General features: G+C 37.9%; 1 protein-coding gene across 4 annotated transcripts in view; it reads left to right on the top strand.

The window, feature by feature from the left end:
• Positions 1–27,777, top strand: part of ARHGAP24 (Rho GTPase activating protein 24) — a 517,340-nt gene that overhangs the window by 338,552 nt on the left and 151,011 nt on the right. Inside the window, exon 1 of one of the 4 annotated variants that reach the window (XM_007074729.3) lies at positions 4,388–6,386. The exons of the other annotated variants lie outside the window; for them this stretch is intronic. The gene's annotated coding sequence lies outside the window, so the exon portion shown is untranslated. Of the gene's footprint in view, positions 1–4,387; positions 6,387–27,777 lie in introns of those variants that run through there. 4 annotated transcript variants of the gene reach the window in all.

Below are 27,777 nucleotides of genomic sequence, written 5' to 3'. Positions count from 1 at the left end.
GTCTGATTAAATAAAGGGCAGAGGACCTGAATAGAGATTTTTTTCCAAAGAAGACCTACAGATGGCCAATAGACACATGGAAAGATGCTCAACATCACTAATCATGAGGGAATTACAAATCAGAACCATAATGAGATATCACCTCACACCTGTCAGAATGGCTAGAAAAAGATAAGAAATAACAAATGTTGGCAAAGATGTGAAGAAAAGGGAACCTTGTGCATTGTTGGTGGGAATGCAAAATACTATAGCCACTACAGAAATGCATATGGAGGTTCCCCCCCAAATTAAAAATAGGACTACTATATGATCCAGCAATTTTACTTCTGCATATTTATCTGAAGAAAATGAGAATACTAATCCAAAAGGACAGGTGCACTCCTATGTTAACTGCAACATTATTTGTAACAGCAAAGATTTGGAGGCAACCTGTGTCCACCAGTAGATGAACGAATGGATAAAGAAGATGTTAATACACACACACACACGCATGCACGCGTACACGCACACAAGAATATTACATGGCCAGGAAAAATATTATGTAGCCATTTGCAATAGCATGGATGTATCTAGAGGGTGTAAATGCTAAGTGAAATAAGTCAGACAGACAAAAACAAATACCATGTGATTCTACTTATATGTGGAATCTAAAAAACAGACAAACAAGCAGAAACAGACTCATGAATGCAAACAAACTGGTGATTGACAGAGGGGAGGGAATTGGGGGACTGAGCAAAAAAGGTAAAGGGGATGAAAAGACTTCCAGTATGGGCACCTGGGTGGCTCAGTAGATTAAGCGTCCAACTTCAGCTCAGGTCATGATCTTGTAGTCTGTGGGTTTGAGCCCCGCATTGGGCTCTGAGCTGACAGGTTTGGATTCTGCTTTGGATTCTGTGTCTCCCTCTCTTTCTGCCCCTCTCCCACTCACACTTTGTCTCTCTCTCAAAAAATATTTTTTTTAATTAAAAAAAATGTATAGAGTTAAAAAAATACTTTCAATTATAAAATATAATAAGTCATGGGGAGGTAGAGCAGGGCATGGGAATGTAGTAAATAATGATGTAATAACTAAACAAATGATAGCAACTAAAAACACTCAGGAATTCCTTCCCCTGCGTTCATAAAGGGATAATTTCCAGGGTTTTTCCCTCTTTATGCATTCTTGTAAGTATTTCTTTTTCAAAAACTTCTTGAATGTATTTAGGAAAGCTTTCAGCAAAACCAAGGCAGTGATTCATCACATCTTAGAGTAGAAAAGGCATTAATAGGTACATCTTTTTGCATCCAGGAAAAATTACCATTCAATAAAAAAAATTATGTTTAAAAATATAGTAAATTAGGAAGTGTTCAATTTCATTATTTTAACTATATTTGGAGTAAGAGACTTCACATACATATCTTTAAGCATCCACACAAAATGCTTGAAATGCTAAAAACTTATACCTTTCAGATTACTCTAAATTTTTCCCAAAGCGACCTTTATTGTTTTAACAGTAATTACTCCCATGGCTAATAGGTATTATCATGTGGGGTTGTTTCTAAGGCCTAAGGAAAGGAATCGAATTAAAGGGAGTGAAAGGGAAAAATGTGTTAGAAAAATACTTTTTCTCTTTGGTTGCAAATTGGAAACAACTCCATCCTGCTCATCCATGAACCCAGTTCCCTCCAGTAGGAGGGATTCTATGGATTTCAAGCCAGACCTCCTTGAGTATGAAGGTAAACGCTGCCACTAGACACATCAGGAAGATGTCATTTTCTTTCTCTTTCTTTCTTTCTTTCTTTCTTTCTTTCTTTCTTTCTTTCTTTCTTTCCTTCTTTCTTTTTGTGAGAGAGATACAGACACAGAGAGAGAGAGGGAGGGAAAGGGGCAGAGGGAGAAGGAGAGAAAATCTTAAGCAGACTCCACACAAAACACAGGGTTCAATCTCATGACTGCGAGATCATGACCTGAGCTGAAATCAAGAGTCAGATGCTAAACTGACTGAGCCACCCAGGAACCCCAGAGAGATGTCATTATTAGGCAAGGCAACAGGAACCAAACAAAAAACCAGAACATCTTATTTACTTTCTTCACCTATTACTAATGTTGACCCCTGTTTCCAAATGCCTTCTTCTTCATACATTTGAACTTTAACCAAGTTTCTTTTCAAGATGTGCTTCTGAAACAAGGATTTCAAAATTTAAATAAAGAAATGAAAGTTCTTAGATCAAGAAAGTGAGGAGGCAATGTGCTTTTATTTCCTCCTGTGGAATTACACTCAGGCAAACACTACCTGTGGTGTTTGAAAAGCAAAATACCTTAATGCGACAAATTTATAATTCAAAGAAAGTGCCAAAAACTGTTTTCATTTGTATTATTTATGACATGAGAGATAATTGAAAGCTTGCTTCAATAGTTTCTTTTCTTTCTTTTTTAAAAAAAATAATTTTGACTGGCTGTTCATCCTTTTTTTCATTCAGAAATAAGATGGGTTTGGGAATGAGACAAAGCAGCCTTTTTACTTTACCAAATGTTGTATTTGTCATTATCAGCTTCCCAATAGATTCACTCCTTTATTTCACTTCCTCTTTAGTTAAATATGATTCCATGAGAACAAGGGGGTTGTAGTGAGTGCCAAAATGTATATTGTAAGCAAAAGTAGCAAGGAAATGAGCAAGTAACTGAAGGTCCCTGGTCTACTTTTACGTGGGTTGATCGGTTGTGTAGGATGCTGTGGTTTTGTTTTTTCCATTCAGAATTTAACTTGAAAAATTGATATTAAAGTACCTGCATTTATTCCCTTTTTCCACTATTTATTTTGACTTATTACTAACTTAGTGGCCCAGTTATACTTTTCTCTTTAATAAAAATATCTGAGACAAACTGATTCTATCTGCAAGACTGCCAGACGAATCGTTTTCTTTCTAAAACTAGATTTAGGAAGAAGGAGAAGGCTAGTTTTATGAAGGCATTTTGGATGGTGCACTTTGCAGATGGCAATGTTAAAAGCAGAGGTATAATTAGACACTGGCATTCTCAGAAAAGATTTCGAAAATCTAGAAAAGGGAGAGATCAAAGGCAGGAATATAGGATATGATATGAATTGGCTTGCATATACAACTTCAGCTGGGAATGCCACTTAAAAAGGGGACAGCCAAGGGGCCCCTGGGTGGCTCAGTGGTTAAGCGTCCAACTTGGGCTCAGATCATGATCTCACGGTTCGTGGATTCGATCCCCACTTCAGGCTCTGTGCTGACAGCTCAGAGCCTGGAGCCTGGTTCGGATTCTGTGTCTCCCTCTCTCTCTCTATCCCTCCCCCACCTGCACACTATTTCTCTCTCTCTCTCTCCCTCAAAAACTAAATAAACATTTAAAAAATCTTAAAAAGTGGGGGGCAGCCAAAACAGATACCATGTAGGGCTGCAGTTTGGTCCCTGCCTCTGCTTTCAAATAAAATAGGTAGAACAAATCTGACATTTTATGAATATCCTCAGATCCAGGGGACTGAAAATTATGACTCTTCTACTATACTCCAAACTACAGTTGAAAACATGACTTTCCTGCTACATTTAATGGTAAGACATTACCTTGCTTTCTTGTGGGCATTCCTAAGGATCAGTAATTTAAACAAAATAAAATACAATAATGCGTTTAGGGGATGTTGAAAAACAGAAAGCTATTCTGCTCTAGAGAAAGACCTCAGAATCTGCTTGAAGACCTCAGAATCAATTTGAAGACAGGCAGGATCAAATTATTTAAAAAAAAGAATTGTTTGCATATATTAAAATGTTTTCCCTGTATCCTACAACAACTGTATTATTTAAAAAATCAAAATGCGTTTTCCTAAAAAATGTCTGCACTCCTTATAAAAGTTAACTTGCCCAATAAATAACCTCAAGAAGTTTCCTTGAAAATTTGCCTTCTTGCCTTCCCTACCCCCACTATTTGAAAACCAAATTTTATTTCCTTTCTATTTCCAAGAAAGTTATAAATAAACCAATTTTCTCCGAATATGGGACTCTAGGCCATGCTGACCTCCACAGTAATTCGAGCTCCACCACTCACCAGTAACAATGTGCAGGCTGTTTCATTTCATCTGTGAAATGGGGATAATAATGACTACCATGTAGGACTACTGTGAGCATTAACTCAGAGAATATCTGTGAAGCTCCCAGCCCTGTGTGTCTCGTGAGACAGGCGCTCACATTGTTAGTTCCTTTCTGGTTCCCCATTAGTCTCCCTTCTTTTTTTTTTTTTTTAAATGTTTATTTATTTTTGAAAGAGAGAGAGAGAGAGAGAGAGAGAGAGAGACAGAGTGTGAGCGGGGGAGGGGCAGAGAGAGAGAGGGAGACACAGAATCTGAAGCAGGTTCCAGGCTCTAAGCTGTCAGCATGGACCCTGACTGGGGGCTCCCAGCACCGCGAGATCAAGACCAGAGTCAAAGTCTGACACTTAACAACCTAGCCACCTAGGCGCCCCTAGTCTCCCTTCTTGGTTCCCCCCTCCCTACAACCAGCTAGTCTCTAAATAATGCATATGTAATTGTTAGAACACCAGCACGAATGCCCAGAAGTGTTTGTTACTGAATTAACTCAGCAGTGAATCTGGCATTGCACCCCAACCTTTCCCCTTCCTCAATCCCTTTGGGCAACCCCTCCCTCAAATACCTGAGCTACACCCTGACCCCAGGTGAACTGTGAAACTGGCTATCACGTGAGCATTTTCTCTCAGGGTTTCAAGCTGGTCTGGTTCTGCCTCAAAGACCAGACGGAGCTCCTGTGCTCATGTTGCTCACAATTAACTGACTCTGGACATGTGGTCACTGCCATCAAGACCCGCCCCAAGGAGAACAGCAGTTCAATGAAATCTTAAACTCTATTTATAGACCACTTGAAACAAACACTTTCCTGTGAAGCCTAAGGAATCCTTCTTGAGAACAGGAAAGTAATTCACTCGTCCCAGTACTAACAGGCAACTGAAGGGAGGAAAATGCAGCAAGTCTGTGCTTTTCCAGTGTTCTACAATTTACAAAGCATTTGCTTTTGCTTGTTCTCCCATTTCACCCTGACACCATTCCAGGAGGCAGACAAAGCAGACACTAGTAAAAAAAAACAAAACCCATTTTATAGATTACAAAACTGATGCCTGGGAGGTTCAGGGAGTTGCTTACATTCATATGGCTGGTGAATGGTGGTGGTTAGAGAAAGAGGGGAGAGGAAAGTGGTAAAGGGAGAACTGTTTTCTGTTCACGCAATCAACCTAAACTTCAGTAAGTAATTATTTACCAATAAGAAAAAATACACAGGCAAGATAATTGTTTCAAAATGTACCTGCAAGCTTAAAAAATTGTTCCTTCTCCACTTCTAATAGGAAAACCAAAATATGAGAAATAAACACTCAGGGAGATTCTCCAGGGAAACATTTATAAACATGTTTGTATCTGTCTATAACATATACATACAGAACATACATACATAAAATACATACCTGTATTTTAGGAAGAAATTCCTTCTTGAAACCTCTCAAGATTAAAATGTGCCTATGTCAAGACTAATCTTGAAAAAGATGATAGGAATTTTTACGAGAAATTTTCATTGATTCTGCCAATCAGCTCTGAATATACACATCTTTACCATCTTTTTAGTGTGGGAGGGTGTTTGCATAAGTCCAGTATGTGCATAAAAAGCAAGACTTCACTAATATGAATTAGTTTATGGACCAGAAATGAGTTTGCTCTATACAGTTATTTTATTTTGATTTTAGCAAATAATTTTTAAGCTTTGTTACCTGGAAAGGGTATACAAAAACTTTTTGTCTTGAGAAGTACGTCTGGATAATTTAGAATAGCTACACTAAAATCTGTGTGTGTGTGTGTGTGTGTGTGTGTGTGTGGAGAGACAGAGACAGAGACAGAGACAGAGACAGAGATTGAGGGAGTGAGAGAGATTATGGTTTAAAGAGTACCGCTGGGTTAGCAAATTGGCTCAGTGCCACTGGGGGATTTTCAGATTTACCAATTCTCTGCCTATTGTTGCAGCTCTGATTTATGGACTTTGGAATCTCTTGAAAGGCAAAGCGTCTGGAGGTTAGGGTCTTTCCTTGCCAGTCCCTCCATTTCCCCTATACTGTTTTTGCCCATGTTCACCTTGTGGCGACCTTGCAGGACTCAGCGTTTTTACCTGAGCTCAGTAGCTGGGGAGCCCACTAGTGCTGGGGAGAGGGCAGTGGTTTCCATTCCTGGGTGATGGAGTCATGGGAGAAACTGCAGCGAACCAACGGAGAGTAGGACCGGAGCCGGGCTCCAATGTGCTTTAAGCGGCTCAGGACAGAGCAGCTGTTCTGGTCTCCCAGCCTGCAAGTGCTGCCTGCATTTGTCACTGACCACTGAAGTGTGTGTTTGTGCAAGGTGAGAGCTGGGTGCTTTCTCATTAATTTGGAGACAAATTGCCAGGTATTGCTGTTTATTGTGTTTGATAATTTGGGGATATTTAGATCACCACAAAGCCAGGACCTAGACTGCGTGTGGTTTTATTTATACCCTTGTTTTCTGTCACGATCCATTCAGCTCTCCACAGTGTCAAATTGTGGCAATGGATTGGACACAGTGCTTTTCTTACACTGAAATGTGATCAGTTTAGTGCTGTTTTCTTGGAATTTTTTTTCATTAATTGCTGCTGCCAAATTACCTTAGCTGTTCATATACAGAATTCCCATGCTGATCTGAAAGCACATGAAAACTGCTTCGGACATAAATTGGAATTGCTAGTTGTTGGAGTTCTTGCTGTGGTGTTTTCTTTGCTTCCCCCACATTTTAGTGGTTGAAACTTTGTGGAGAGCAGAGTGCCTTGGGCTCTGATCGGGTGATAGAAGTAACATGGGAGTTTCTGTGTTTTTGCTTGTCAAAATGAAAACTGCTTGGCTATTAGTGTGTGTGTGTGTGTGTGTGGGTGTGTGGGTGTGGACACGCGTGCGCACACAAGTGCTTACGCACACATGTGCGAAAAAAAAAACTGCTTGAGAACCAAAAGAAACCCAAATAATCTTCAGCTATATTTTAATGCATTTACAATTAACCAAATCAGCTTATAAGTCTTTCACTATCAGCATATTTGAATTTTGGAACTTCACGTTTTGAACACACAAGGACAATACAACTGTCTTGCGGGGGTGTGGAGTGTGTACTCACTAGGAGTACAAAGGAATCCAAAATGTGGTCTGGGTAAGCTGACAGGCCTTAATCTTTCACTGGTTTTGTGTGTTAACTAATTAACTGAACCTATACAAAATATAAAGGAGAGACACTGTATTATTGTATCTAAATAAATATACAGGAGATTTGTATTTGTGAAATACATGTTCTAGAAAAGGGAAACATGGGAATTTGGTATTATATGAATAGAATAAGAATAAAAATTCAAAAAGCTATCGAAGTTTACAATAAAGGAAAAGATAGTATACGTTAAGACGAGGAATCATTAGGATGGGCTACTGAAAAGTACATCAACTGCTCAAATTTTTATGTCTAGTGAAAGAACAATAGTACATTTAAGGGAATTCATAGTCAGCAGAAATGAAGCCAAGAGCAAAAGTTCGTAATAAAACATGTTGTCAACCTGTCTCTGAATGTACTCATCTGTCTTAATTAACTTGAATTCTGTTGCCAAGATTGATAAAGTTAGAATAAAAAAATAAAACTTTATTTTAGGTTGATTTCTTTAAACTAATAAAGTATAATAAGTTATATTAAAATGCACTGAACATTAAAATTGTTCAAAACACTGTGTAGCTAACATACAATATCAAAATCATTTGTCCCACTTTTGTGTTATGTCAGTTAGGAAGAAGAGTCTAATATTCTAAGCTAGAATGTCACCTGTTGTTACATACACATGGACTGCTGAGTTCTTTGGACACTCTCGTCATGGTTTCTTGCTTTCAGACTGTTAGGACACCGTGGAATGGTGAACAGAAAACATCCGACTTTACCGTTGTCATGCTTTCTGTGCCAATTAAGAGCAGCAACAGTTTCATTTGACAGATATGGAACTTGCAGTGTACAAAGAATTGGTGACTGGCCGTTCCTTATAGGAACCTCCCCTACCTTGGCTTTCTGCAGCCACAATCTAAAATTCGGCAACTTCCTTAAAAGAGTTTAACATGGGGGTGCCTGGGTGGCTCAGCTGGTTGAGCATCCAACTTTGGCTCAGATTCATGGGTTCAAGCCCCATGTCGGGCTCTGTGCTGAGAGCTCAGAGCTTGGAGCCTGCTTTGGATTCTGTCTCCCTCTCTCTCTGCCCCTGCCCCACTCAACACTCTGTCTCTCTTTCTCTCTCTCTCTCAAAAATAAATAACACTTAAAAATGTTATTAAAAAATAAAAAATAAATAAAAGAGTTTAATATGACTTTCTCTCTATGACTGAAAAGATCTGATGGAGGGCTTCTTACGATTGCTCTATCAATATGACAGTATCCACATCTCTGTGCCACTTACAGTCCAATACGTTCAAAAGTGGTGTCCATCTGTACACATGATCACCTTCCATGCAAAAAGACTAGAAACTTAGTCATCTATTTTTTGAACCATAATCAATGTAAACAGCCACAAAAAAAAAAAAGCCTAGAATAGTGTCTGTGTTTATTCTTTGGATAACTAGCTTACTGCGATATGCAAAGAGGTTTAAAAAGGTTTAGAGATTATAGGTACTGACCTCAAAGCACATGCCAGTCTGTTCAAACACATTTACTTCTGTGCAATTAAGCTCTCTCAGTTAAAGAAAAAGATTAGCCTTTATTTATATATTTGATAAGCATCTCTAATTTTTTAAAAAGCCTAAATTTAACATTATGTTCTTGGTTTTTCTCTTCCTTCTTTCGGCTTTCTCCTTTATTCTACACTTTAAAATTATAAAGGTTTTAATTTACTAAACCTTTTTTTCTTTAGACCTATACTTAATCTCTTTACCCTGGGCAAGAAAGCAGCTGTGATTTATCTCCTGGAACTGGGGAAAGACCCATCTCCCCTGAGATCAAGAGGTTACTGCCCCCTCTGAGCAGGAAAATGGGGTGGTTGTTGGGAAAGAATGTCTACCAGGCAGGGAATGGCCATTATCTATTATGCTTACAATTTGGCAATTCATGTTGCTCTTTCCTTCTAGTCTATAACTAGTTAGCTTGGAAACCTTTATCAACAATTGTTTACACATACCAACACAGACTTTTACAAAGAGCTTTGGTAAATTGAGATTAAATGCGATCTGTGGTATATGGGGTTTACTTAAAGTGGTATCAGTAGTTTTTATGTCTCTTTACCTTAACATTAAGGTAATTAAGTTCGGTTCTGCCTACTAACTCCTCCCCAAGTGGTTTAGATTCAGATGAAGTAATGGGCACTCACACAACTTTTAACTATTACTTCCAGATTCCTTAGTGGAAGCCTAGGTTATTTGGAAACAAGAAACATGGAAAACGGGGTGTATGATAAGATTATTCCTCTGGTGGAGGAATGTCCTGACAGTCACTGGGCTCCTCAGTGAGAACTTTGAGAACTTTGAGTAAGAGCATATGGCAGCAGGAGATTCTCCATTGGAAACAGAGATAAAAACATTGTCCACAACTCTGTTCAAGAGGTCTCATTATTTGTCTCGAATCTAAGATCTACAAAGGAAATGGAATGCATGGAGTGTGGTTGTTACAAGATGGATTCAAATTGTGCCTGCCTGTCTCCTTGGCCCCTGTAGGAGATACTCACCAAAGTAACTTATCTCAAATGTATATGTTACAACCAATACAATTCCCGTTTTTTAAAACCTTTATTTTTTAATGCTAATAGCAAGTTAAATTCTTTACATTCTGATAGTCAAATGATTCTCTTCAATATGTAATACAGATAATCACTTTGAGACAATGTATTTAACAACTTCCAGTATTTCTAATGGCTAAGAAACCATCAACAGGAAATCATTGCAAAGTTTCCTATTACAAGCATATTGGATCTTAAGAGAATGTTCAAGAATTCTACTCCAACATAACAAAATCAATATAAAGAGACTTTTATATGCTCTCTTCTGATAGGATATTTTAAAGGTCAGCATTCTTTGAATATTTTGATGATAAGGTATAAAATACTGGAGGTTGTCCCTTCCCTATTCTCTTGTAGAATAGGGCTTCACTGGATTGATAACTCTTATACGAGCACATCAATTTGTTAGGAGGGATTATTTTGTATCTATAAGAACTATCTCCTTTTCTTTATAAGTTTATATGAGAACTATGTTTTTAAATGCAGATGTTATTATTATTTATGGATAGTGAGACCAATAGATCAGGAGATGATTGCCATTGAAAAGAGAGATAGTTTGTGACTCATAGTTACCAAGAGGAGAAGGTGCAGTATGCCATGGGGTGGAGGTGGGGGGCACTTGAGGAAACACCAGGTTGGTCAGGAGACAGAGGGAGAGACGGGAAACCATGGATGAGTCTTTATTGTGGTTTCCTTGGAAAGGAACAGGCAAGTCAAGGTAGGAAGCTTTAGTACTGGCTTTGAATAATGTCAGCAGGCTCTAGGGTATTAGGGGCTGTCTCTAGTTGTCTGGGTACCTGGCCCTGAGGTGGTTAGGGCAGATGGATAGCGTCCCAGAAGGAGAGCCTTGTGAGAGCCTATAAAGTGGGATATCAGCTCTGGGTTGGTTTATTTGCATATGGTTTATTTGCTATATTTAGAAATTAGCTAACCCTGGGAGGGGCAGTCTCTCCAGGGTCAGCAGGACCCCAGATGTCAAATCATAAGAAATACAGAAAATAAAAACTCATGACTAATACAAGTTAACACTCCCACACAGTAATAGATTACTTAGTATCATTTTGCCAGTTGTGGTGTTCACCTGGTTAGTCCACTATGGACAACAATCTCTTTGACACCAAATGCTCCCTATCAATCCAGGCAACCCTCCTAGTGAACTCCAAAGAGGTTTTCATTTCATTGTTTTTGTTTTTTAAATTCAATGCTTTCTAAAACAACAAAAAGATAGAGGTGCCTGGATGGCTCAGTCAGTTAAGCATCCAACTTTGGCTGAGGTCATGATCTTGTGGTACATTGGTTTGAGCCCCACGTCAGGCTCTGTGCTGACAGCTCAGAGCCTGGAGCCTACTTCAGATTCTGTGTCTCCCTCTCTCTCTGCCCCTGCCCCACTTGTGTTCTGTCTATCTTTCTATCTCAAAAAAAAAAAAAAAAATCAACAAAAAGGCTAAAAATAACTAAATCCTCTTTACTGAATAATTAGGTATATTTTACTTGTCCCACACAGCGATATATTAAATAATATAGGGACTAACAATTAATACTTCCATATTAGGATTCTGGTAATAAATGCATAAATTGAGTAGCAGTTCAGTTTCAACGGAACTGTCAAATGTAATTCATACTGTCCTTATTCCTCAAGTCATCAGCAGTGTACAGAAGGATCAAATAACTTTTAATAGTTGAATAGGATCATTGATTTATCAGATTAGAATAAACATGTGCTAAAAATAGTTCAAAATCGAGGAAGGAGAAACCCTAGAAATATGGCATTTCCCCTTGCACCATTTCTTCTCTCCATTTTTAAACATTTAGGAAAGAAGAAAGCGTGTATATGGTGTTTCAGTGGGAATGGATTTTTTTTTTTTACCTTCCCGATTTAATTTCTCCATTCCAGTTATTGGAATTTCTCACAGGAGTTTAGTGTGTAATAGATATGGAACTTCAAAACACTGGGGAAGGATGTGTGAGTTGACAGTGGATACTGGTACAACTAGATAGCCATTTGGGGAAAAAAAAGTGTTTATCCCTTACCCCCCCAAAAAAATTCTAGAGAAGCTAAAGATTTAGATGCAAAATATGAAACAATATGCCTGCTAAAAGAAGGCTTTGGTGTGCTGACTGGCACAGAGTAGTTGCCATACCAACCACATCACTAAGCAGCTGTGAGCAGGGTTGGAAATGGCATTCTGCCACTTGGGAGTTACCTAGGCTTGATGGCCATCATGGCCATTACCATAGCAGAAGGGAGGCATCAACATGGTCCTTTCTCTGTGCCATCTGCCCCACCACCCTCTATGTCACCCAGGTACCCAAGTTTCTGAGATGAAAAAAAGCAAAGAAGGTATAAATATAAATCTAATTACTTTTTAAATTCCAGAACTGATGCTTTGTGTTTTATCCTGGAGCCAGACACGTGTTAGGAAAACATTGTAGGTGGATTTCTTTCTCTTAGTTCTCCTGATTCTCAAATCCGACATTTGATTGAGGCCTCAAAGTGGCATCACTCTCTCTGGTATCTGCAGGTTTCCGGTTTATGATTTCCATTGGTGTGACAAGGGAATTAGACACTGTCCGCTGTGCACTGGCCCTTCTCAGTTGTTATCAGACTAGACTGAACCAATTCCAGGGGTGTGTGCTTGGTGGGAAACAGGAGGGCTTCAGCTGGAAAGCTCTTTCCTTAGGGTCTGTCAATTCTTTCTCCTTTTTCACTTCCTATTCCTCTTGTTAGCTTCTTTATCCTAGAATTCCTCCCTTTCCATGACCTCTCATACCACCTCACACCATCCTCTGACCTGAATAAAAGAAACACTGATGTCATTCACGCTAGGTTTCTCAGACTGGCAGGTTGTTCGGAGCAATGTGCAGTGTTCCTAGCAACAGATTAAGGCAAATCCACAGCACTTCAAATGCCTGCAAGCATCGAAAAATCACAGAGGACTACCTAGTTATATTTGGAGCTTCTGCTGTGTGGTTATGTATTAGTTCAGAAATCTAGAACATTTTTAAAGTAGTTTTTGGTTTATTTTTAATAGACTCTTGGAAGGTTTCTAAAACAGTCGTGATGAATTTAGTCAAGACTCTGAGAATGAAGGTCAAATGTGTCTGTGCTAAAATTTAAAAGTAGGGCATATAAAAAGTTCACTGACAGTCACAGGAGAGTGATTTTAATTACCAGGTATGGTTTATATGTGTTAATAACACAAGCACTAGGGTCAGCTAGACCTGTTTTGAAATCCATGAATGAGTCATTTGACTATGGGAAAGTTTATTTAACCTTTCAGAGTCTCAGTTTTTATACCTTTAATATTAATACAAGTCACATATTTTGAGGTTAAAATGATAAAATACGTATATGGGCTTGTCTGTAGTAGAAGTCATGAAAAAGCTAATCAGTATAGATTGTAAATGGAGATATTTTAACAAATAGGATTGCCATGATTTTGTGGAGAAGTGAATGTTTTCTAGGTTACAAAAAACGATAAAGTTGGGAAAAGTTACCAGAGAGAATAAGGAAAAAAAAATGAGAGATGAAACAGGGTAAATCTGACTATCACAGAAAAGAGATCTGATTAGCATTGAATGTGACCTCCTTCCATGGAGGCTAACACAATATATTACTCATAGTGCACACTTATTTATGTTTGAAGACAGAATGGATAAAGGAAAGAGTGAGACAGTAACAGTAATGGTGGAGGGAACTGGAAAGTTGTATAAAAGGGTATTTTAAAACACCTCTAAGGGGTTCTATCTTTAGTAAAAGGCAAAAAGAAACCAGAGTATAAGGTGTTCTATCTGAAGAACATTGTTTTTGTCAGATTTATTTATAATACCCAATAAAAATAAAGATACAACAAACCAGGAAGAAGAGGTATGTTAGTTACACAGTATATAATTTATCACAGTCCATAAAGTGGAAAGTCCGTAAAGTGGAAAGAGTAAGAAACTAGTATTCTTTGAACATGAAAAGTAAAGACACACCTGTGAAATCACAGAGAAAGAAACCTATGAAGTCAGCATGGTTTCTGGTAGAAGTCAAAAGGTGAACCCAGAGCCCAAACTGGAAAGGCCATTAATCTTAAAGAAATGCCAAAATGGGATGAGGACCTCTACTTACAAGGGCATTTGGTGAGGCACAAAGATTTATCATTCCTTGCTTTGCTTTATTTGGTTTCCCCAGGCCTTGCCCATTAAATATCAACGACTCCTTCCATTTAGTGTGAAAACTCAGACACTCCCTTGCTTTTCCAAATTCCCCTCAAGGTAGTGTTACCACCCCCAGATGGGAACCATGGAGAGTATAAAACGTAAGATGAAGTCTATTCAAGAGTGGCAAAGTATCAGAATCAAGAACTTCGCATCCATAACTTTCATAGCTCTTGGAAGCATTTTGTTTTTGCTTTTGTTTTGTTTTGTTTTTTGTTTGTTCGTTTTAGTATTTTAAAGTGAAAGCAAAGGTCTACACTGCCTTGTAAGTAATTTGTCCTTTTTCTGAGGAACGTGTCTGTATTGTGTTTGCTGTAAAACTGATTTGTATGGACCCAACACTAAGCCATCTCATGCTTGCCTACACCTTCCATTGAAGTCTGTGTGGGCTGTTTTTCTATGTGTATTCATTGCCAACTTAATAACTGTCATGACATGGTTTTCAAAAAGGAAAACACAAAACTTTGTTTCATTGTGGAAAATTGACTCTGAAAAAAGAAAGGCAATTGGTAGGGCTGCTAATGAGGCATCAAGGATGTGAAGAAGTAGAATTAAATGGGAATTCAATAGACAAGAGCAGTTTCGAATACATTATGGAATTCTACTTTAACAGTATTGGTAACCTTTGTCAAAATGAGTTCACCAAATGTGCTATAAAACAAAGGCAAAAACAATAAGAAAGTAATTTGTGAAATTGTTTTAATGCCTTTATAATTGACTTTAGGTCTACATTTGTGCCATTATTAAGGGGCCACTCCACGTTTTTAATTATGTTTCATTTCCTGAAGAACATTATATGTCATAGAAGTTATTTGAGAATTTAGAGATTCACAAAAATCTCAGGATATATTCCTTGAGAGTGTTAAAAGTCAAGTTTGTTGGTTCCTAGGGGGAACTAACAACAGACACCATGAATGTTAGATTCAACCTATGTCATGGTTAACACCTGAAATAACTGTAGGACTAACCCGAGCTTTCTTCTTAGGCAAACCTAAGATACATGACCTACCCCTTTGTGTTACCTTATCTGTGTGTGGGATGTTGTCTTCACATTCCTCACGTTGTACTAAGTTTAGCGGCGCACTGACATTTTCTGTGTGTGTCAAGAGAGGAGGAGACAGAAGAGGTGTCAGGGAAAAATCATTAATACAGTAGCTGTATTACTTTCCTATGGCTGTCATAACAAAATTCCACAAACTGAGTGGCTTAAACAACAGAAATGTACTGTCTCACAGCTCTGAGGCAAAACTTCTACAATTAAGGTGTTGGCAGGTCAGTGCTCCCTCTGAAAGCGCTAGGGAAAGACCTGTTCCAGGCTTTTCTCTGAGCTTCTAGCAGCCTCAGGCATTCCTTAGCTTATAGGTAGCTGTCTTCTCCCTTTGTCTTCACATCTTCCTTCTGTGAGTGTCTGTCTCAAATTTGCCCTTTGAGAAAGATAGCGGTCATACTGAATCAGGACCTATTCTACTGTTCTCATTTTAACTTAATTATTCCTTTAAGGACCCTTCCTATTTCCAAACAAGTTCATCTTCTGAATTTTGGGGGGTTAGGACTCAAATTTATCTCTGCGGGGGGAAGGTCACAATTCAGTTTTTAACCTTGGCTCAAAAAGTGTGATAATTGGGAGAGATCCTAGGAAAATTCAGTGTGGGGCTGGCATGCTGTTCGCAGTATGGTCGGTGGGTTGGTAGCATCAGGCTCACCCCAGAAGTGATTAGGAATGCAGAACCCTGAGCTCCATCGTAGACCTACCACATCCGAATCTACATCTTCACCTACATCCCCAGCTATCTCGTTGATGCGTTAAGGTTTGAGAAGCGCTGTTGTAGCTCCTGGAATAAAAGCCTCATTCTCAAATGCTGGGAAAGGGAAAAAAAAAAAAAAGAATAGTGTTTATGTGCAGAGGTCCCATCACTATGTGCGCATAGCATGTATAAGCCATTATTCCAGCACAGCTATGGCACGGCCATTTATTTTTTTATTATTTTTTTTTAATATATGAAATTTATTGTCAAATTGGTTTCCATACAACACCCAGTGCTCATCCCAAAAGGTGCCCTCCTCAATACCCATCACCCACCCTCCCCTCCCTCCCACCCCCCATCAACCCTCAGTTTGTTCTCAGTTTTTAACAGTCTCTTATGCTTAGGCTCTCTCCCACTCTAACCTCTTTTTTTTTTTTTTTTCCTTCCCCTCCCCCATGGGTTTCTGTTAAGTTTCTCAGGATCCACATAAGAGTGAAACCATATGGTATCTGTCTTTCTCTGTGTGGCTTATTTCACTTAGCATCACACTCTCCAGTTCCATCCACGTTGCTACAAAAGGCCATATTTCATTCTTTCTCATTGCCACGCAGTATTCCATTGTGTATATAAACCACAATTTCTTTATCCATTCATCAGTTGATGGACATTTAGGCTCTTTCCATAATTTGGCTATTGTTGAGAGTGCTGCTATAAACATTGGGGTACAAGTGCCCCTATGCATCAGTACTCCTGTATCCCTTGGGTAAATTCCTAGCAGTGCTATTGCTGGGTCATAGGGTAGGTCTATTTTTAATTTTCTGAGGAACCTCCACACTGCTTTCCAGAGCGGCTGCACCAATTTGCATTCCCACCAACAGTGCAAGAGGGTTCCCGTTTCTCCACATCCTCTCCAGCATCTATAGTCTCCTGATCTGTTCATTTTGGCCACTCTGACTGGCGTGAGGTGATATCTGAGTGTGGTTTTGATTTGTATTTCCCTGATAAGGAGCGACGTTGAACATCTTTTCATGTGCCTGTTGGCCATCCGGATGTCTTCTTTAGAGAAGTGTCTATTCATGTTTTCTGCCCATTTCTTCACTGGGTTATTTGTTTTTCGGGTGTGGAGTTTGGTGAGCTCTTTATAGATTTTGTCTATAGCCTTTGTCCGATATGTCATTTGCAAATATCTTTTCCCATTCCGTTGGTTGCCTTTTAGTTTTGTTGGTTGTTTCCTTTGCTGGCACGGCCATTTATAAAGGAAATATTGATCTTGGGACAGTGTTAGGGGTTAAATTTCAGTTATCATGAATTTCTCTTAATGTAGATTATCCCTCAGGAGTGAACTCACAAGATCATCATATGCAGAGATGGCTCAATTTCTTTTTTCTACACTTATTTTGCTTACATAAATTGCTTCCTTTCTGCCCAACTGGGCTACAATTTGCGCTGCCCCAGCTAGCTGAGTCATACAACCTAATCCTGAAATAAGGCCCATTGAGAAAAAAAAAAATTCCCCCTGTACTGGGAAAAAGACATTTGCATTTATAACTATAATCTTCTAAGTGATCGAAAACGTAAAGTCTTGCCTCATTTACTTCTTCCTTTCTGTCCCTTAGTTTTTGCATCCCCCAAAGTGTAATTCAGCCAAAAGTTGTAGCTGTGGAATTTATGTTACATGAAGACAAATGGAAAGATAAAACTTTAAAATGAAGGAGGCAGAATAGGGGCACCTGGGTGGCTCAATTGGTTGAGCGTCTGACTCTTGATTTCGGCTCAGGTCATGATGCCAGTCAGGGTTATGTGATCGAGCCCTGCAGCAGGCTCCGCACTGGGTGTGGATTCTGCTTAAGGTTCTCTCCCTCTCCCTTTGCCTCTCCCCTGCTCACCCTCTCCCTGTAAAAATAAAATAAAATAAAATAAAATAAAATAAAATAAAATAAAATAGGCAGAATTAACTGTCCTGGAGTCAGCTTGGGCAGATGCTTAGAATAGCAGGGGGAGAAATACGGCTGAGATGATTTCTGAGGGAAACGGTGCTCATAGGCATGTGAACATACAATTTTCCAAAGAACTAAAATATGCTCAGAGAGAATCTGCTCCTCTAAAATCCAGGATATCAGCAAGTGTGCACCATGAGCCATATTCTGATTGCATTAAAACTTCAATGCTGTGGATAATATTATAGATAAACTTCCCTACATAGGAATGAACCTTTGTAACTGAAAATTAGAGAACTTCTGATAACATTTTTACCATTATCTCGAGATCTATACTTGGTTAGATTCCTAGATGAGCACAGGTATTTCTGATCTGTTAGCTCTCTGTGTATATTAAGTAGTAAAGCAATACTTTGAAAATATACTAGTGCCATCATTTAATTGTCCTTTCAGCTCACATTCTGTAGTGAATTTGAAAAATGTCGAGACAGAATAGTGAACATGTATTGTTACTATGTGCCAGCCACTTTACTAAGTGCTTTGAATACTTAAATATATTTAGTTTGCAAAACAGTGTTACAAATTGCAGATGAGAAAATTGTGCAGATGAGGGAATTGAGGCAGACAGAGGTTACATAAGTTACCATATCAGTGTCAGAGTCAGAATTCCAGATCCAATTCAAGAGCCCTGTGCGTGACCACTGCGGATACTGCCTCTGAAGAGATACAAGGAGTCATTCTGAATATCTCATTAAGAGGTCAAAATAACTACTTTACAACTACTTTACTACTTTACAATGTGTTTTTAAAATCTCTTTTATTACAACAGAGAATTACTACTGCAGATGTGTCCCCCTCGTTTTTTTGGAACAGTGACCTTCCTCAAGTGATATATTTTAGGCATATTTCCTTTCAGATGAATGTTTTCCTTACCCTCCCTCCTTCCTTGATTCCATACCCTCCCCATTTAGCTTTGCCATGTGTCTGCTGCCTCCTTGATTTACATGAGGATGCACCTTCATGTTTGCACTCTTCCTCTCCTTGCTACTGCCTCCAGCTGAACTGAACTTCTTGCTTTTATTTACTGTTGTTGTTCCGGTCTATATGCAGTTCTAATAAAATCATAGGTCAGTTGCCACAACCTGAACATTGTCCATGGCATTCCCATGAACAACTAATTACATTAAATGGCCTGTAATAAACGTTTTATGCTTGCTTAATTCCAGAAGGAAGGGGAAACTCAACAATAACAATGAATTAAAAATGGTAGCTACTCCTATTGCTTTGGGAAATCATAATAAAACCAGACAGACTCAATAGAATAATTTCACAGACTATCTTACACATGAAGAATAGCAATTTGCAAATACATATTGCTTGACATGGTCCTTACTTCCAAGTCCCTTGCTCAAAGAGGAAAGTGTTTTATTAATTGAAATTTGAATATCAGAAGATACAAACTTGCTAGTTGTCCATACCTTTTTGTCCATACCTTTTAATATTATCCAATATTATCCAAACTTGAATCCTTGATAATAGCATTTATGTTTACATAAAACCTCTTTATCATGGCAGGTAAGGCTTGTCTGATTATAATTCCAAAATTTTTGAAAAGAAAATAATTCTGCAACTATAATAATTTCACGCTGTTGACCAAGAAGATGCAAAATAAATGCTTTTAACTGAAGTTAACTTAGAAACTATAAAGTACCATTGTTAAGAACTCAGTGACCTGTATGAATTTAGAGAAAATAGAATAAAACAAAAATAAAAAACAAATACTTAAGAATAAACTTAAGTAAACTTTGAAAACAATACTTAAGAAAACTAGTGGCAGGGTGCCTGGCTGGCTCAGTTGGTTAAGCATCTGACTTTGGCTCAGGTCATAATCTCACGGTTCATGAGTTCGAGCTCCACATCAGGCTCTGTGCTGACAGCCCAGAGCCTGGAGCCTGTTTCAGATTCTGTGTCTCCCTCTCTCTGCCCCTCCCCTGCTTGCTCACGTTCTCTCTCTCTCTCTCTCTCTCTCTGTCTGTCTGTCTGTCTCTCTCTCTCTCTCTCTCTCTGTCTCTCTCTCTCCTTCTCTCTCTCTCTTGAAAATAAATAAGCAAGAAAAATAATTAAGAAAAAAGAAAACTAGTGTCAATTTCACAGTTATTCAAGGGACACAAAGAATCATTTTTTCTGAGTTGCATTTTAAACCTTGCATTTAAGCAGTGAGCTTGTGTAATTAAAAGCCATGAAGAAGAGACAGACTTTAGAGTAGACACTGAGCCAAGCAGCCATACGAGGTGTGATAAAGTGAGTGGCCCAAGAGTGGCCCTGTGCACAGAGCATTGCAAATGGCCTGGCCTGCTCCACTGGTGCCATATCTCATCCCATATTATTTGTTTCATATGCTGTGTTCTTGTGAGAACTCAACTCTTGTCAACTCAAGGCTTTGAATATTTAACAGGATTGGCTTTGATGACTATAGCTTTGGCTTTGTAAATTGAAAGGAAACCCGCAAATGTGAATGTTTAAAGAAATAAACATTCCACCTGTAATGGACCATTAGTGAAATGTAGCTTTTGTAAATCAAAATTCAAATATTAATTTATTTCATATTGTAACACAGCTTGTTGGTAACGGCCCTTAAGTTGTCTTAAACCTGTCCTGTCGCCTGATTAAAAGGAGACTATCCATGTTACAAAGTCCCATGGTTGATGGCTAGAAGAGATACAGTAACTATGCAATTAGACAATATTTATTTATCCAACATGGAGCTGCTGATTATTTTAGGTGTTTATTTGATTTTGTGTCTAGAATTCGATCACTTAAATGTTACAAAGACCATATAAATAGTGACATTAAAGTATATACCTCACAACTAATCAGGAAACTACAAAAGATGTTGTTTTGTTTTGCTTACCTCAGTTCTATTTTGGATCTACCTACTATTAGTTTTTAAATGAGATCTAGAATAATCATTCAGGGGAATATTTTAATTCAGTAGAGCCTGTTCTCTATGTTGAATAAAGTACACCTATTAAAAATGTAGTGTCTCGTGACAAAAAACACTCTTAAGAAACTGTGATTGTAGAAGTAAGAATAGGGGAGGTGTCTACCAATTCATTCTGAGCAGCTATATATTTAAAAATTTTGTGGTGGATAATTTGTAGTCAAAGACAAGATAAAAGAGAAACCTTCTTCCACATTTGTTGTTCCTGGTAATTGGCCAAAGAATGACAAAGTACACTGTAATCTCCTGAAACTTGTAAATCCTTGCTGTTGGAATGGGTTGGGTTGATTCCTATGAATATAGCTTCTCAGAAAGAAGATGGGTCATTTGATTTTTTTTTTTTTTTTACAGTGCTGGGGGATTCACTGAACTGAATAAGATTCAGTTTCTTTGTTCCCATCAGCCTCACTTGTATTTTTCTGAGTATCTTTTTATACTTATATTTTGTTACTTATTAGGCACACTTTCAGTCATAGTATTCGGCAAGACAACTTAAACCCATTATTCTAATTCAAGTTTATATCTCAGGGCTAGTGATTAAAAATTGTATGAAGTGTGTGAAGAGGAACTTTCTTTTCAACTTATAAGATATTACTAAAACACCTTTCAAATGTGAAAAGGAGTAGGGATCTTACAGGTCTCATCCTTTTCCCAGTGAATTCATTCATTCTAGCATATGTCTCTTTATTTCATAGTGCTTCATGTCCTTGGGGTGGAATGTATTGCAGAACTTTCTACTGTAATTAATTTCATGGCAGCTTTAAGACAAGTGATATTTGGTTAATATGAATGAGAAACAAATATTCAAAAGCTATTGTTTTAAACTCTGTTGGTATAAGTACATTTTTCAACATTGATATAAATTTGGTTAAAATACAGTTTGCAAGATGTGTGCCTCTGTGTCTTTAAAAGCAAATTTTGACGTATCCAAATGATGTTATTTACTTAAAATGGGAAGTATGGGTAGATTTTTAAACTCTGAAATCAACTACCGATGCCTCTATTTTAAACAAATATCATACATTGCAAAATTTCCGATTTTTACCAGATGGACAAAAGTAGAGGATGTTATTTTCATCTGTAACAATAATTTCATATAATTTCATGCTTTTCAAGGTAGGTTCTTCAAGGAAGAAGTAGTGACAGAAGAATTCTCTTTTTGAATTCTTTGGACACTAATAATTTGGGGCTTGCATGTAATTGAGATGATAAAAATAATTACATTAGACATTTATTTATCCAAATAAAACTCTATGAGCTGGTCGTTATATCCTTTCCACTTTATAGCAAAGGAAACAGCTGAGTTTTAGAGAGATGGAATTACTTCTTCAACTATCAAGTAGCAGAATCTGGGTTCAAACTCAATTGGCCTTGAGACCAAAGAGGCCAGGAGCTCTGAAATCAATCTTCCTCAGTTAATTTTATAGCCTTCCAAGGAGCATCCTGATGATGCCTACACCTGATGTAACACTGCTGAATGAATTGTGTTCCCTGAATGTGTCCTATACATGGGTATGCACAGATAAGGCGAAAGGAGGAAATTCTCACCATCGTTTCAGACAACATTGGCTTTATGTATATTGCCATGTGATATAAAATTTAACCAAATTTATATCATTGTACTGAATGAGATAAATTCTATTATTTTTATTTCATAGATGAGGAAACTGAAGAGGTTAAATGACTTACCCAAGGTCTCAGCTACCAAAGAGTGCAGTTGGAATTAGAATGCAGGCAATCTGGCTCCTGAATCTGGACTCTTTTTTAATTTTTTTACTTTTTTAATGTTTATTTATTTTTGAGAGAGACATAGATAGAATGTGAGTGGGTTAGGGGCAGAGAGAGAGGGAGACACAGAAGCAGAAGGAGGCTCCAGGCTCTGAGCTGTCAGCACAGAGCCTGACACGGGGTTCGAACTCACAAACCGTGAGATCATGACCTGAGCCGAAGTCGGACGCTCAACTGACTGAGCCACCCAGGTGCCCCCTGAATCTGGACTCTTAAACACTATTCTACACAGACTCTGGATTGTAAATAGTAATAACAACATTACAATATTAACAAAAATAATAAATAATACAGCTCTCACTATGTACCAGATACTATTCTAAGCATTTACTGCTTATGTGGCCCTTTCTCCTTAGGTAAAAGGAAAAAGAGCTGGAATATGCCTCTGAAACTGTAGAATATTTTATTTAATCTACTTCTTTAATGTTTATTTATTTTGAGAGAGAGAGAGCGAGAGAGCATGCAATCAGGGAAGGGGCAGAGAGAGAGGGAAAGAGAGAGAATCCCAAGCAGGCTCCGTGTTGCTAGTGCAGAGACCAATTTGGGTATCAAACCCACGAACTGTGAGATCATGACCTGAGCTGAAACCAAGAGTCAGATGCTTAACTGAGTCACTCAGGTACCCCTGTAGAATATTTTAGACATAACAAAAAAATGTGTTGCCTGTTGAAGATATACCCTATAGGTACTATACTGGAGTGATGTAAAAGGAGATGCATATGTACCCACAAGAGGAAATTTCAGTGTTCCTCTTTTGAAATAAATGCATAATTAATATCATTCAGATGTTTGGTGATTGCTGGCCCCCAACCCTGACTCCTCAGTTGAGTGCAATAGGAAGTAGATGGAAATTTAAGTCCCATGTTTACTCTTCGTGCAAATCTAGCTCTTTTTCATGTCTGTGGGGTTAGAGTGCAAGCTCTGGAATCAGGATATCTCAATTCAAATCCTGCCTCTGTCTCTGCTACCCAAATGATGCTGGGCAAGTAACTTAACCTGTATCTCTTAGTGGCCCCATCCACAGATTGGAAAGAGTAATATTTTACACATCATCTGGCTGTGGTGAGGACCAAATACCGTAAAACATTTTTGTTGCTGTTACTACAATACAATAAATGAAGTCTATACAAAACATTACAAAACTACTACTTTACCTCAATCTGGTTCCACAAAACGAGGAGCAATAAAGAAAAACAAGTCATGAATTCAACCCAGGAGGAGAACTGGCAAGGCACATTATATACACATCAGCTGTGGCAAAAATAAGTCAACATTGTTTGTAGAAGGCCTGTGATGTCTGGATTACCAGCTGTCTGGAAAAAGGAGAACATAGCTTCCTTTTTTTGTTTAATGTGATCTGCCAGCCAGCTGGCATTAGGGGAAGAGTAAGGGAGCTCATGTTGATTGAGCATCTATCCTTGCCAAGTGCATTGTGTAACTTGTCTCACTTGGCCCTCCCATCTTAATGGTCAGATGGTATCAGTACACATATGGAAGACTAAGACTTAGGGAGGTCCAATAACCCAGCCAAGAACTCACAGGTAGCAAACAGATTCTTTTTTTTTAAAGTTTATTTATTTATTTTGAGAGAGCACATGAGTGGGGGAGGGGTAGAGAGAGGGAGAGAGAGAATCCCAAGGAGCCCAATGTGTGGCTCAAACCACGAACCGTGAAATCATGACCTGAGCTGAAGTCAAGAGCCAGACCCTTAACCCACTGAGCCACCCAGGCACCCCGGTAGTAAATGGATTCTGATTCTAAATTCAGTCAGACCACATCATTGACAGCTCTTGATTTTATGCTAAATATACTCACCATTAAGCAGTTAGAGTTAGCACTAAAAATAAAAATTTTCACATTAAGAAACAACACGTTACATTAAGATATTTAAAAATTGTACAGCCAACAAATGTTTGTTTATAAATGGCCTCTAGTTTTTTTTCTCATCAATAATTTACTCAGAAGTGTCTTGTGTCCTCATTTCCATCTTTGTTCCCTCCCTTTATCACTCTTCATATGTTTCCTTATTATGAAGGTAAAATGAAGAGGAAAACTGTAGAAGGGATGAATATAATGTACCTAAGTAAGAAACTTTAAATGTATGTTAAAAAAATGCTTAGGGTTAGAAGTATACTAGAGAAGTATACTAGACTTTTTTCCTGTAAGTATCCATAGGAACTGAACTCATTGAAAGTGATAAATTTGTCATTAGAAAGTCAATATATTATAAATTTTATGACTGCTTTTAAGTTTTTAAAAGATAAGATTGGTGGTATAGTAATATTTTCTATTTAGGTTAAATTAAAATGCTAAATTAGTCAGATAGGTTTTTTTAAATTTTCTCTGTATGTCTAATATTGTATAAATAGATCAACAGAATTAAAAGCTGGGTCATTTGTCAGGAAACCTGCATTCTAGTTCTATATCCTATCATTATCCATGATTACTGGAAAGGCAAAAAGAACTCATGATAAAAAAATTTGATAGTAGATTCATAATTTTGAACTTTTAAGTCTTTTGAGTCACCTGATCATCTTGATCAGAAGGAAGATCGTGTTTTTTTTTTTAAGTTTGTTTATTTATTTTGAGAGAAAAAGAGAGTGATGAGCAGGGGAGGGACAGAAAGAGAGTGTGAGACAGAGAATCCCAAGCAGGCTCAGTGCTGGCAATGCAAAGCTTCACGCGGGGCTCCATCTCACAAACCGTGAGATCATGACCTGAGCCAAAATCAAGAGTCAGATGCTCAAACGACTGAGCCACCCAGGTGCCCCAAGATTGTGGTTTGTAATCATTCTCTGAATAATGTTCATTTTCCTTAGTTAATAAGTTAATCAAATTTAACCAAAGAATACTAATAATGCTTGACCGCTAATTCTAACCGATGGAATAAATCTGAATTTAGAGATTGGTATAAAATAAAAATAAGAAAAGACATAAAGTTTCTTTATAAATAACTTTATATTTTAAAACAATTTATCACAATATAGATTTATGTATATTCATAGGTAGACATTTTATGGAAAGTTTGTTCAGTTAAAGCTAACCCTTTCTCATGAATCAACATTTTTCACGTCATTTTCAACGTTTTTTTTTTTTTTTTTTTTTTTTTTTTTTTGGGACAGAGAGAGACAGAGCATGAACGGGGGAGGGGCAGAGAGAGAGGGAGACACAGAATCGGAAACAGGCTCCAGGCTCCGAGCCATTAGCCCAGAGCCTGACGCGGGGCTCGAACTCACGGACCGCGAGATCGTGACCTGGCTGAAGTCGGACGCTTAACCGACTGCGCCACCCAGGCGCCCCATTCACGTCATTTTCATTAATGCCTGGAGAAAAATTTCTTTAGCGTGCTTTGTTCTGTAGAATTAATAGTGTGAACTGAAAATGACATGGGAGATATTACAGTATTATTAGAATGAAAAGGTATGCAACCGTATTTAGAGTAAAATTTACTTGGTTTGGGGTTAAAATTTTTTCTACGTTGTTTTGTTTTCCTAGAGTGTGAATAAGGTGTGTGCGTGCATATGTGTGCACATGCATGAGAGTACGTATGCGCTCATACACGTGTGTGTGTATTTTGTGAGTGAACAGGGTGGGACAGGGATCGGATGTGAGTACTGATACTGGCCTTTAAAAAAGGAGCAAAGGGGCGCCTGGGTGGCTCAGTCGGTTAAGCGTCCGACTTCGGCTCAGGTCACCATCTCGCGGTCCGTGAGTTCGAGCCCCGCGTCGGGCTCTGGGCTGATGGCTCAGAGCCTGGAGCCTGCTTCCGATTCTGTGTCTCCCTCTCTCTCTGCCCCTCCCCCGTTCATGCTCTGTCTCTCTCTGTCTCAAAAATAATAAAATAAACATTAAAAAAATTTTTTTAAAAAGAGCAAAATGTTCCATTCTATTAGATTATATATATATATATATATATATATATATATATATATATATTGAACTTAGCACATTAAGGTGTGTTACAGAGATGGGGGTATTAATTGCTGTTAAAGGTGTATAACACCTATTATAGATTTAGTTCTGTTATAGATTTAATCTTTAAATCACTTTCACTTATACTCAAACCTAATGAACAGGGCTTCATCTCTAAGAAGTGTCTCAGAAAGTACATTGTTACATGAAGTTGAGAGATTACAATAAGTCAATAAAATCAACTTACAATAAAATGGTATTTTACCACGGCAAAAATATAATTTTGTCAAAGTAAAGAGTGATAAGAAATACCTAAAAATCCATTTATTTATAGAAAAATAAACAAAAATTAGAAAACTTGTTGGAACTTTAAACCATTGACTCTATGGTATAATATTCTAAATCATTGACTATATATTTTTGATTCCTTTCATAATATATTATAGAAGCCAATATTGATGCAAAATGTATATTGAACTATGCTTTTTTACAGCTAAATGTTTAAAATTTTATCACTCAGATTTATTTTAATTAAGTGCAGAATAATTAAATAGAATGTATTATACAAAGAGCCCTAAAATGTAGTAAGCTGATGACATGTTTTAAAATTTGTCATTGCTGGGGCACCTGGCTGGCTCAGTCAGTTGAGCGTCTGACTTTGGGTCAGGTCATGATCTTGCAGTTCGTGAGTTCCAGCCCTGCGTCGGGCTCTGTGCTGACAGCTCAGAGTCTGGAGCCTGCTTCTCATTCTGTGTCTCCCCCTCTCTCTGCTCCTCCCCGCTCATACTCTGTCTCTCTCTGTTTCTCAATAATAAATAAACGTAAAAATTTTTTTTAATAAAATAAAATTTGTCATTGCTTATGAAAATGTAACAGTGGATCCTAATTGTTTACTTTCTCTGGGTAAAGAGTAAGTGAGATAACATACATAATACATAAGTTTCTCCCTGGAATATTATAGATTATTCATTATCTTTATTGACATTGCTATTAGTAGTTTAGTATTATTAGTAATTTGTTATACATAATGATCCAATAGAGAAAGTTTATAAAATAGATTTAGGACTTTATAAGAAACAAAACTTAATGGTTAAAGACTGACATAAGATCCTAAAGAGATGTAGACTCTCCAATAGAACCTACTACTAGTTGAAGGCTAAGACCCTGGCTGTACTTGTTCACTATTGCACCTCGAGGCCACAGCTCTGAACCCAGAATCATATTATAAGCCATTAATAAATATTTATTGAGTGGGTATATAAAATATCTTCCCTAAATTACTGTTAATTTGGGCTTCTTGGTGGTGAAGTTTTGAGAGTAGAGGATTAAATAAAACATTTTTTTAAGTTGATTTATTTTGAGAGAGAGTGAGTGTGAGTGGGGGAGGGGGAAGGAGAGAGGGAGAGAGAGA

This window comes from Panthera tigris, chromosome B1 (assembly GCF_018350195.1).
Source record: "Panthera tigris isolate Pti1 chromosome B1, P.tigris_Pti1_mat1.1, whole genome shotgun sequence".
In the NCBI taxonomy this organism is placed as follows: Eukaryota; Metazoa; Chordata; class Mammalia; order Carnivora; family Felidae; genus Panthera; species Panthera tigris.
This window is presented reverse-complemented; position numbering and strand designations above follow the sequence as displayed.